Source organism: Corvus brachyrhynchos, unplaced genomic scaffold (genome assembly GCF_000691975.1).
Source record: "Corvus brachyrhynchos isolate BGI_N302 unplaced genomic scaffold, ASM69197v1 scaffold220, whole genome shotgun sequence".
NCBI lineage: Eukaryota > Metazoa > Chordata > Aves > Passeriformes > Corvidae > Corvus > Corvus brachyrhynchos.
Window position 1 is genome coordinate 3,550,321 of NW_008236209.1, and position 8,930 is coordinate 3,559,250.

The 8,930-nt window shown below is 39.7% G+C and overlaps 1 long non-coding RNA gene across 1 annotated transcript in view; it reads left to right on the forward strand.

Moving 5' to 3' along the window:
* The window catches only part of LOC108448540, an 18,915-nt gene that overhangs the window by 9,699 nt on the left and 286 nt on the right, over positions 1-8,930 (forward strand). The window lies entirely within an intron of this gene.

An 8,930-nucleotide genomic window follows, 5' to 3' on the forward strand; every position in this document is an offset into this window, starting at 1 on the left:
CAGGAATGGAGGGCAAGAACAGCGTGTGAAATTAAAGCCAGTGGCAAAACTGGGGGGTGGTCTGGACTCTGCTCCTCTGCATCTTTGAGATAGCCATAATGAGAGAGAGGAATGTGTCCTGTTCTCCTCTGCACCACTCCCCAGGAAGGTTTTGATCGATTAAATACTCAATAGAAGGTACCTACACAAAAATTCTGGCAGCATCTAAAGCTGGGTTTGCTGCTGCACTGATTTCAGTAACACACAATCATCCCTCAGAGAAAAAACATGGGTCTATATTGGAGGGCACTTGACCTTTTTTATGTAGAGTGACATGTGAATCCTTGCAAACACACAAGCCTCAAAAGAACTCATGTGGAAATTAAAACAAAAATGAGGGATCTGGAGCCAATAAAAAAAAGAAGACTCTAAACTTAAAGAGCTTTTCCTACAATATTTCTTTTAAAGAAAAAAAAAAAAAAAGGCAGTTGTTTGCTTTTTCCCTCAGATGGTGAGAGAGCTTTGTTTTTAAATAAGATGTCATTTTCAACTAGGAAAACATAAATATTGAATTTAATTGTAACAGCTGTCATTTTCATCTGATATTCATCTTGTCAGCCATTCTGCTCTCTACTGCAGTTATCTCTGTTTAGCTAACACGTTTCTCTTTCATATATTCAAAATGTATAACATTAGAAAGGATTGATGAATATTTTTTTCACATCTGTTATTGGCAAAAAGTTTTTTTTTTTTTTACTTTGGGGACTGGGGAGTCTCACTTTGACTGCAGGGGGAGAGTTTATTCTTTGTTCTCATATTTGAAGTGCAGGATATTGACTGATCTTTTTCATCTTAGGGCTTCAGAGTTGGTGGGCTGAGATTAGAATTTGGTTCCACAATATTCTGTGCTGACAAATTAGTCCATTAAATACTGAAACATTATTTAATTAATTGGCCTTTGCTGCTCATTCCATAGTTAAAATTCTGAGCCTTTGTAGCAAACCGATAACTCACAGTAAGGGCTTGGTATTGAGTTTGGCTCCAGTTTCCAAAGCACTTCAGTGTTATATTTTTTTTATGTTATATAATCTAATGTATATTTTATTAATATAGCCTTTATTTGAAAACTGGGCTTTTCAAAGGAATGATATGCTGTGTTGAGCTTCAGAGGTACTTAGAGGTCTCAGATAATTCACAATTTATCTCTGTAGTAACACATTGAGCCTTTTCCTTGCAGAGAGGCTTTGATCCCAGCCACTTTTTTTTTTTTTTTAACACTATGTAACCCTCTGAACTTCCAGAGACCTACAATCAAATAAGTACTAAATTCTCTGGTTGAAATTTTGTTGTGAAAGAGATTCCATTAAAAATCAGAGCCTTGTCATATTTGTATGAGCTATATTCCTTTAGCTCTGGCTATTGCACAATAGTTTATATTCTGATGGGGAGGTCTGGGATAACATTTGTATTGGCAAAATTTCCTGCTTTGAAATCTCTGTCAAAAGTGGGGAGATTTCACAATGAAAACATTTTGGGTTTAGGCAGAAGGTATTATCCTTTTCCAGACCACTGCAATGGCAGTTTCTATTTTATGTATATCTACAACTGGAGCTATCCCCAAAGCCTGGGTCCTCTGCTGTTGCTGGTGGCATTTTGTGTGGTGTTTGGGGTTTTTTTTTGGCATGACTCACCTTTCTGGGTCCAAGAATCCTCAACGTGTAGGGTGTTCCCAAAACATCCATTTGACTCCCACAAAAGTCTTTCCTCAGATTTCTCAATGTGGTGTAAAATTCAGAATCCTGAACCTGGCAGAGGTTCACAAGTAGAAGATCCTGAGAGGGCAGCACTCTCAGGCACATGGTGGGGACTCTTGGGGCTGTCCTGTGCAGGGCCAGGGGATGGACTTTGATCCCAATGCACTCCTTCCAACTCAGGATATTCCGTGACAATATCTTGTGGTCTGGCTGCTGTGACGTGAACGGCCTCATCTGGTTTTCTGCTGTGCTGCAAGGAGTAAGTGTGTGTTGTCGAGCCAAGTGGTGCAGGTGGGCTTGGCTCTGCCTGTGGTGGGTGACAGCAGATCCTGGAACTCTCGGTGGTTTGTGCCTGGTTGTCTCCAGAGCAGTTTGAGTATGGGCTACCACATTTGCAGGTCGATTGATCAGAGGATTAGGATCAGTAGTAAAGTGAATCAGCTTGGTGAAATATGCACAGATGACACCACAAGGCTGAGCTTCACCTTAATTTATGTGGAGCATCCACTGCACTGGAACAAGGTTTGCAAATGCCATCACTGGGATTATGACAGACCAGTTCCTCCTGGCTCATTCTTGTCCGGGCAGGGTCAAGCAGACCCTAATCCCTCATTAAACACCCCTCCTAGGAAAACATGGGAGAGTAATTAAATATACAGATTTCATATATCTCTTTTCTTTAGAAAGTGCCAAGTTTATTTATTAGGAACGCAGCTCTCCGTTCCTTATGTGCACCCAGCAGGAGTCTGTACCACAAAGGGGCTAGAGTGTAATTTTGTGTTGCAAAGTATTTTAAGCAGGGACACAGAATTTGGTAGTTTCACACTTACAAAGGCAGCTAACAGCCTTGCAAAAGAATCTCATTGGCAAAACAATTGATTTCTAACTTCTGGAGCAGAGAACCTTCCCTGCCTAGATCATGTACAATAAAACTGACATCTGAGGGTAGAGCAAAAATATGCTCAGCTTTCCTAATCCCTTGGAGGCTTGTAAAATTACTGTCTGAGAACTATAATGAGAATGGGATAATTTGTGACATTTCCCTCTGCTGTTAGAAGGTATTGATTTTATGACATTTTCATTTCTTATTATGTATTACGAGCGTAAGACATCCGAATGTTAATATCAGATGCACAGAATAAACAAGGATGCTGCCAGGTACCACTTTATTTATTTCAATTATTTTTCAGTTTTATGCTGTAGCTATTTTACCAAATCCCTGCAGGCTGTTAGCAGATAAACAATCACTCCTAAGCTCTGAGAATTCAGAATTAGAGGAGGCAGCCCATACATAAACTTATTTCTTCCATGAAGTCTACCAGCCAAGAGAGATAACTTAGCATCACCATGCTGAGTTTTGACCTCCCCTGTTTTATGTAAGATATTCAATTTTTCAGCCACGTTGTCTGTCTAATTTAGACTGTTAATGCCTTGGGGTTGTTGTCATCTTCTTCCTGACATGGGAGAGAGCTGCTGCAAATGCTGATGCACTCACAATAGATCCAACAGTGCCACTTGTGTTCAGCCCTGCTGCATCTTACCTGTCAGGTCTTTCTGAAGGGTAAATTCCCTCTCCAAGTGGGACAACCACCAGGACAAGGTTATGGAGAAGCTATCTCATCAAGACTATCTTGGAATTCTTCAAGTTTTGTTTGACCTCTTAGCCGTAGAACAGTGCAGTCCTATAAGCAGCTTTGCTCACAGCTGTGTCTGGGATCACTACAAGTACATATTTTGGGTTTCTGGTGAGATCTGTGTATCTCTCCTCTGTCCATCATGTCACAATGATGAGTTGCACCCAAAGAGTGAGAGAGAGAAGGGTGTGCGGATCAAGGAGTTCTGGCAAAAACCTTGGGAGGCTGAAATGTATCTTGCTGAAAAGAGAGACAGGGAATGAATGAAAATCTGCCAGAGAGATGCACTGCCCAGGCTCGGCTGTGGAAGTGCAGTTATGCTCTCAGTAAATGGATGGCAGGAGAGTACTCACCACACCCAAGGCGCTACAGAATCCTGCTTTTGTGCCAGCACATAAGAGAGGCATTTATAATATCTGTGTTCAAGGCCAGCTTGGGTGGAGCTCTGAGCACCCTGCTCTGGGCTCCCACTTGGCACATCCATCTCTGGATGCTGGGGACATGAGCAGTGTGAGCAGAAATATATTTTCTCCTTGGCCATCTGCATTTAAATTGATGCATTATGTGAAAGAGCACAAGCCTACCCAGGACACAAAAAAATTATCCTACAGTTGGTGTGGGTAGAGCGGATTTCAAGGGCTTGTCTGTTTTTTCTGTTGGGTTTGGTTGGGATATTTTCATTTTGCTGTAGGGGAATACACAGTGAATGGATAATATTGTACAAAAATAAGAACTGAGGAGTAAAGAAAAAGAAATTGCTATTTTTATGCCTTGTGAAGTTGACTAAGTTATAGATATTGTATGTGAACTATATTTATATCAAATTTATGGAGAGCTTTCTCACAGAGCAGGGTAGTGAAGAGAAGGGAAAAACAATATCATAATAGGGTCAGAGCATGAGAGAATAACTGAATTGTCCAGAAAATAAAGACACACTGGGATCACAAAAACTGGGATATCAAAAACATTCAAAATACCATTCACAAAGTATCAGTCCCTTGTGGGGACTTTAAATGACCCAAGCTGCCTTTGTCTGAAATACAGCTTTTATAAAGAAAATGCTAGAACCAGGGAAAAACTTTCCTTGGATCCTTTAACAATAAGGTCTGAAAATACAGTGTTATTGAAATTCTTTTTATGTGTACTTCAGAAACAAAATCATTTTGGGTTTCTTTAAAGAAAAGGATTGTGTAGATTTTATCTGACTTATACAGTGTAATCATATTTATATCATAATTTTCTGGTTTGTAACAATACCCTTGTAAATATTCAGTTCTCTTTCAATATAAATACTTCTATTTCTGGGGGTCACAATTTGATCTGAGTGCAATTTACTTTAAGCAGCAGGGGGCCAAGCCATAGATATGTATTCAGATTTGGACCCAGCTACTAAAGTGGAATATTTAAATGTTCAGAGAGAGTTTTCATGTTGTTATGGAGCTGGAGAACAAAAACCATCAAACACACACAAATTCCACATTGTGCTTTCAGAAGGAGACACAAAGAGAGAAAAAGAAGGCAAGAGAAAGAAAGGAAGAGAAGAAATAATGTTTATGTGCATTTCTTAGCTGGAATTTCTCTCTAATACCACAGTGCTCAGTTTGAGCTTGTCTTGAATACGCTCAGCAAGGAATATTTGATTCTTATAATTTTAGTCTAATGTTGTTATTCCCTTGCTACGTGGGGAATGTAAATATCCACTCTTTGGGCTGGCCCTTCCCCTTGTCTGTTCAAGGGGTTTGCCTGCACATCCCTCTGTGTTCTCTCCACAGACATTTGTAGCAATCTGAAAGACCTTTGCCAAAATCTCAAAGAATTGCTGAGAGTCCCATTAGGAAAAGTTACCAGGACTGGGGGGGTTGAGGGGAGAACAACAGATGAGTCAGTTATCATTCCAGTGGAGAAAAACCTAGTGGGAATTCCTAGTCCTTCACCAGTGGAGAATCCACAGAGGAAACTTGTAGCTGCCTGGTGATGGGAAAAACATTGATTAATTAATGCCCTTTTGCCTTAATTGATATTGCAGCAATCCAGGCATCAACCATTTCTATCTCCCTTCTGTGATGTCTTTCTGTATCAGAGACATGTGCAGCTATATTCCCATGGATAGTGGGAAGCACAGGAACTTCTGCTGTGACTCTACTGGAAAACTCCCATGTGCCCCCAAAATGTATTCAGAGGAATTTCCACTCTTTAAAGATGTTTAGTTCTGCGTGTCTGGCTCCTGGTAGGAATTACCAGAAGGAGTTTTCCAGAGAATCCCTCTTTAGTGGGAGGTTGATTGACCAGATCTCTTTTCAGTTACTGTGAGACTCTGATGTGGAATTTAAAAGTTTCAAACACAGAGATATAAACCAAAACTCAAACAAGTGGAAAGCAGTGCTTAGTATAGGATAAAACCCAAATTCATAGATATTATCAAATTAACTAATACTACTAAAGCATTATCACTATTCCTCTCATCAAGAAGGAATGCAAGTAAATCCTGCAAAAAGAGCAGCCTGGGCTCTCTGGGTGTGGAACTCAGAGGTGGTAAAGAGGAAGCAAAGACGAAGGTTTTTATGAAAATAACACCTATTGGAACATCAATATGTCAAAGCAGAACAAGAAAATTGTTTACTCCGATGGTAAAAGGAAAAAAGCTTTGCCTAAAAAAGTGTGAGAGGAAAGCAGGGGGTAGAAGAAAGTGGATTTGGAAGATATTTACCACCTTAGATGATTTCAGCAAGCCAGCCTTTTAGCTCTAGCTGTCTTGAGTATTTGAAACTAAATGTTTTGTGCAAGAAATGAAAATAGCTTGATTAAGCTTATTCTCGTCCTCCTGCCATGCATCCTGTGTGTCACTGTGACACCCTGTGATGGAGAGCTGCTACAATGAACAGGTAATAGATGGGAAATTGTTTCAGGCCCTGGTGCTTCTGGTGTCTGATTATGATCTAGGTTAGCAATCACAGCAATTGCTGCTGAGAGTCATCTGCAGCTCACCCGTCCCCTCAGCTGCTCGCCGAAGTCGGGGGGGTCTGCATGCTGCAGCAAGGCGTGAGCTATAAAGGAGCTATTTCTAATGAACTCCTGCAGATGAGGGTTATTTCTCGAACTCCTTCATGTGGATTATGGCTTGTGAAGACAGGGAAGAAGAGTTGTACTGGAGTGTTCTGTAAGTCACTGTCTGCCCGTGACATGTGGCACAGTTTCTTGGTGGAAGCAGATGCTGTCGGAGCAGCACCCAGCGCCCACAAAGACACTGCCAATTGTGTGCTGACGTTACAGGCAGGCCATAATTAGTCACTTTACATCTACTTTCACTTCATTTTGGCAATTAGGGGGTTGAACAAGAGAAGGCTGTGGAGGAACTTGACTGCTTCAGTTGGAAGGCAGAGTTGAGAATTGAGGGGTGTGTGTTCCTTGGCACCTCTTCCGAGTGCGGTTTAAACTCAACTGGCACTGAACAGGTTTGCTGGAGGATTTCATCACAGATATGCTGAAGTGTCTGCTGTAAATTGAAGTAGGTTAAATGTATTAGAATTTAAGTAGCTATTTCCTCGGGAATGTCTATGTTCTTTCCACAAAGTTTCATTTCAATAATTTAGAAAATACAGTATTATCATTTGTGTGCAATATTTATGGTAGTGTGTCATGTGAATGAGGAAAGGAGAGGAAAAAATCCAAACCCTGAGAACATTATGGAAATTATCCTTTGCAGATATTGTCATCTTTGTCTTCCATACCAAACTCTATTTGCATGACCTAATATTATTATAATAATCAGAGCAAACCCTCCCCAGAGATGAAATGCTGCATGGCTCAGTCTCTTACTGAGGAGATTGCTAACTGAGAAGCTTTCACTGCACATATTTCACGTGTTAACATCCCAAATCCCAGCATCCTTTTCATTGTGGGATTTTCTCACTGTGTCTATGTAGTATTAAATATCTTTCATTCCTATTTGTCTTCTAGCTGAAATGAGATGTTACCTAGAAACTTAGAGGCTGATTGTCTACCTCCCTACTGACAGATGCAGTGACTAAGTAAAGGGAATAAATCTTTTTTTCTAGCTCTTTAATTAAATATCTACAGCTATTTGAACCCTGGGAAGCAACTAAAATGTTTCCCATAATGATAAAGACTGAGCAAGATCTATTTCTCCTGACTTTGATTTCTATTTTTTTTTTTTTTCTTAATTCAAGTTATTACAGCAGAAATTGTTAATATAAGCAACTTTAGATAATGGGGTTTTTAAGACACCTTCTGGGTGACTTCCTGAAATTAAATTAAGACTATGGAAGAGTATAATTTGGATTTCACTGAATATATTTTGCTACCACTCCAATTATTTACTTCAACTTGTTCAGGCCTGTTTATGTAAATATAAATTCACAAATATTTGAAAGCAACATGTAATAAGGAGAAACAAGAAGTCAAAAATATCTTTATTCAGGTGCCTTTCAGGAAAGGTATAACAGCTTCTTATTGTCCATAATTTGAGTTTTAGACAGAAGGCTTGAAATAGCTGAAAAATGCTAATGGTCATTAACATTTAATGTTAACTTATATCTTAAGATATATTTTTTTTCTGTAATTAAGTACTAATGTCAATCAATTCTGACATATGTACATACACATGGGAGATTCCCCGTTGTTAGAGTATTAATGCTTATTTAACACTTTTATAAAATGGATACAGTTGTGTATCCACATCAATTTTTAATTCCTTCCTGAGATGATTTCATTCAAGCTCTCATCAAAGACAGGCACACATGAAACCAACGTAGTTTTTATTTCTCTGTCTACTGATATTTAAACAGTTTTCATTCAGACATGAGAAAATAGATATTTTATGGACAATATGCGCCTGTGATTCTGATGCCTACAGAACACTTGTGCTTTAATTAAGAGGCAGGATGATTTTCCTGAATTCTGCTTTCAGTGTCCCTCTCATTTGTAGTGAAGCTTTTCTTCTCTGATGCACTGACTCAGAGAAGCAGACCCCACCCCCTGAGTAGAAATTCTAATTAAATCTGATACTATTAAAAAAAAAAAAACCTAAAAAACAACCAAACCACTCCAAAAGCAGAGACAGTGAAAACTTGAAGTGCACACTTGACTGGGTCAGTCAGGCTACCTGTGGAGCTGGGCACGAATTCAGGTGTGAATTCACACCAGGGCAAAGAACCTCCTCAGGTTTAATGAACTCCACACAAACACCAGGGAAGTGCTCCAGGGAAGGAATACATTCCATTTCCATTACTTCCACACTCATGAAATAAGTGACTGCCTAATGTAGTTGGATAAAAGCCTTTGAGATGGAAAAAAAGGAGGTTTTTTCGGTGCACCTTAGAACTCTGGTGTGGCCAGGGGATGGCTGGGAGATCTGGGCAGGGATTTGTCTGCAGCCACAGAGCTTTAAATGAATCAGGGCAAACAGTCTGGACTGCTCCATCATAAACTCCAACACTTCTGGAGATAAGAAAGAACACCCTGGAGACTTCCAGTTCACTCTGAGGGTTTGGTTGGGGTTTTTTAAGCCAAAGTATTTTATGAAGAGAAAAAAAACCTTATTCCA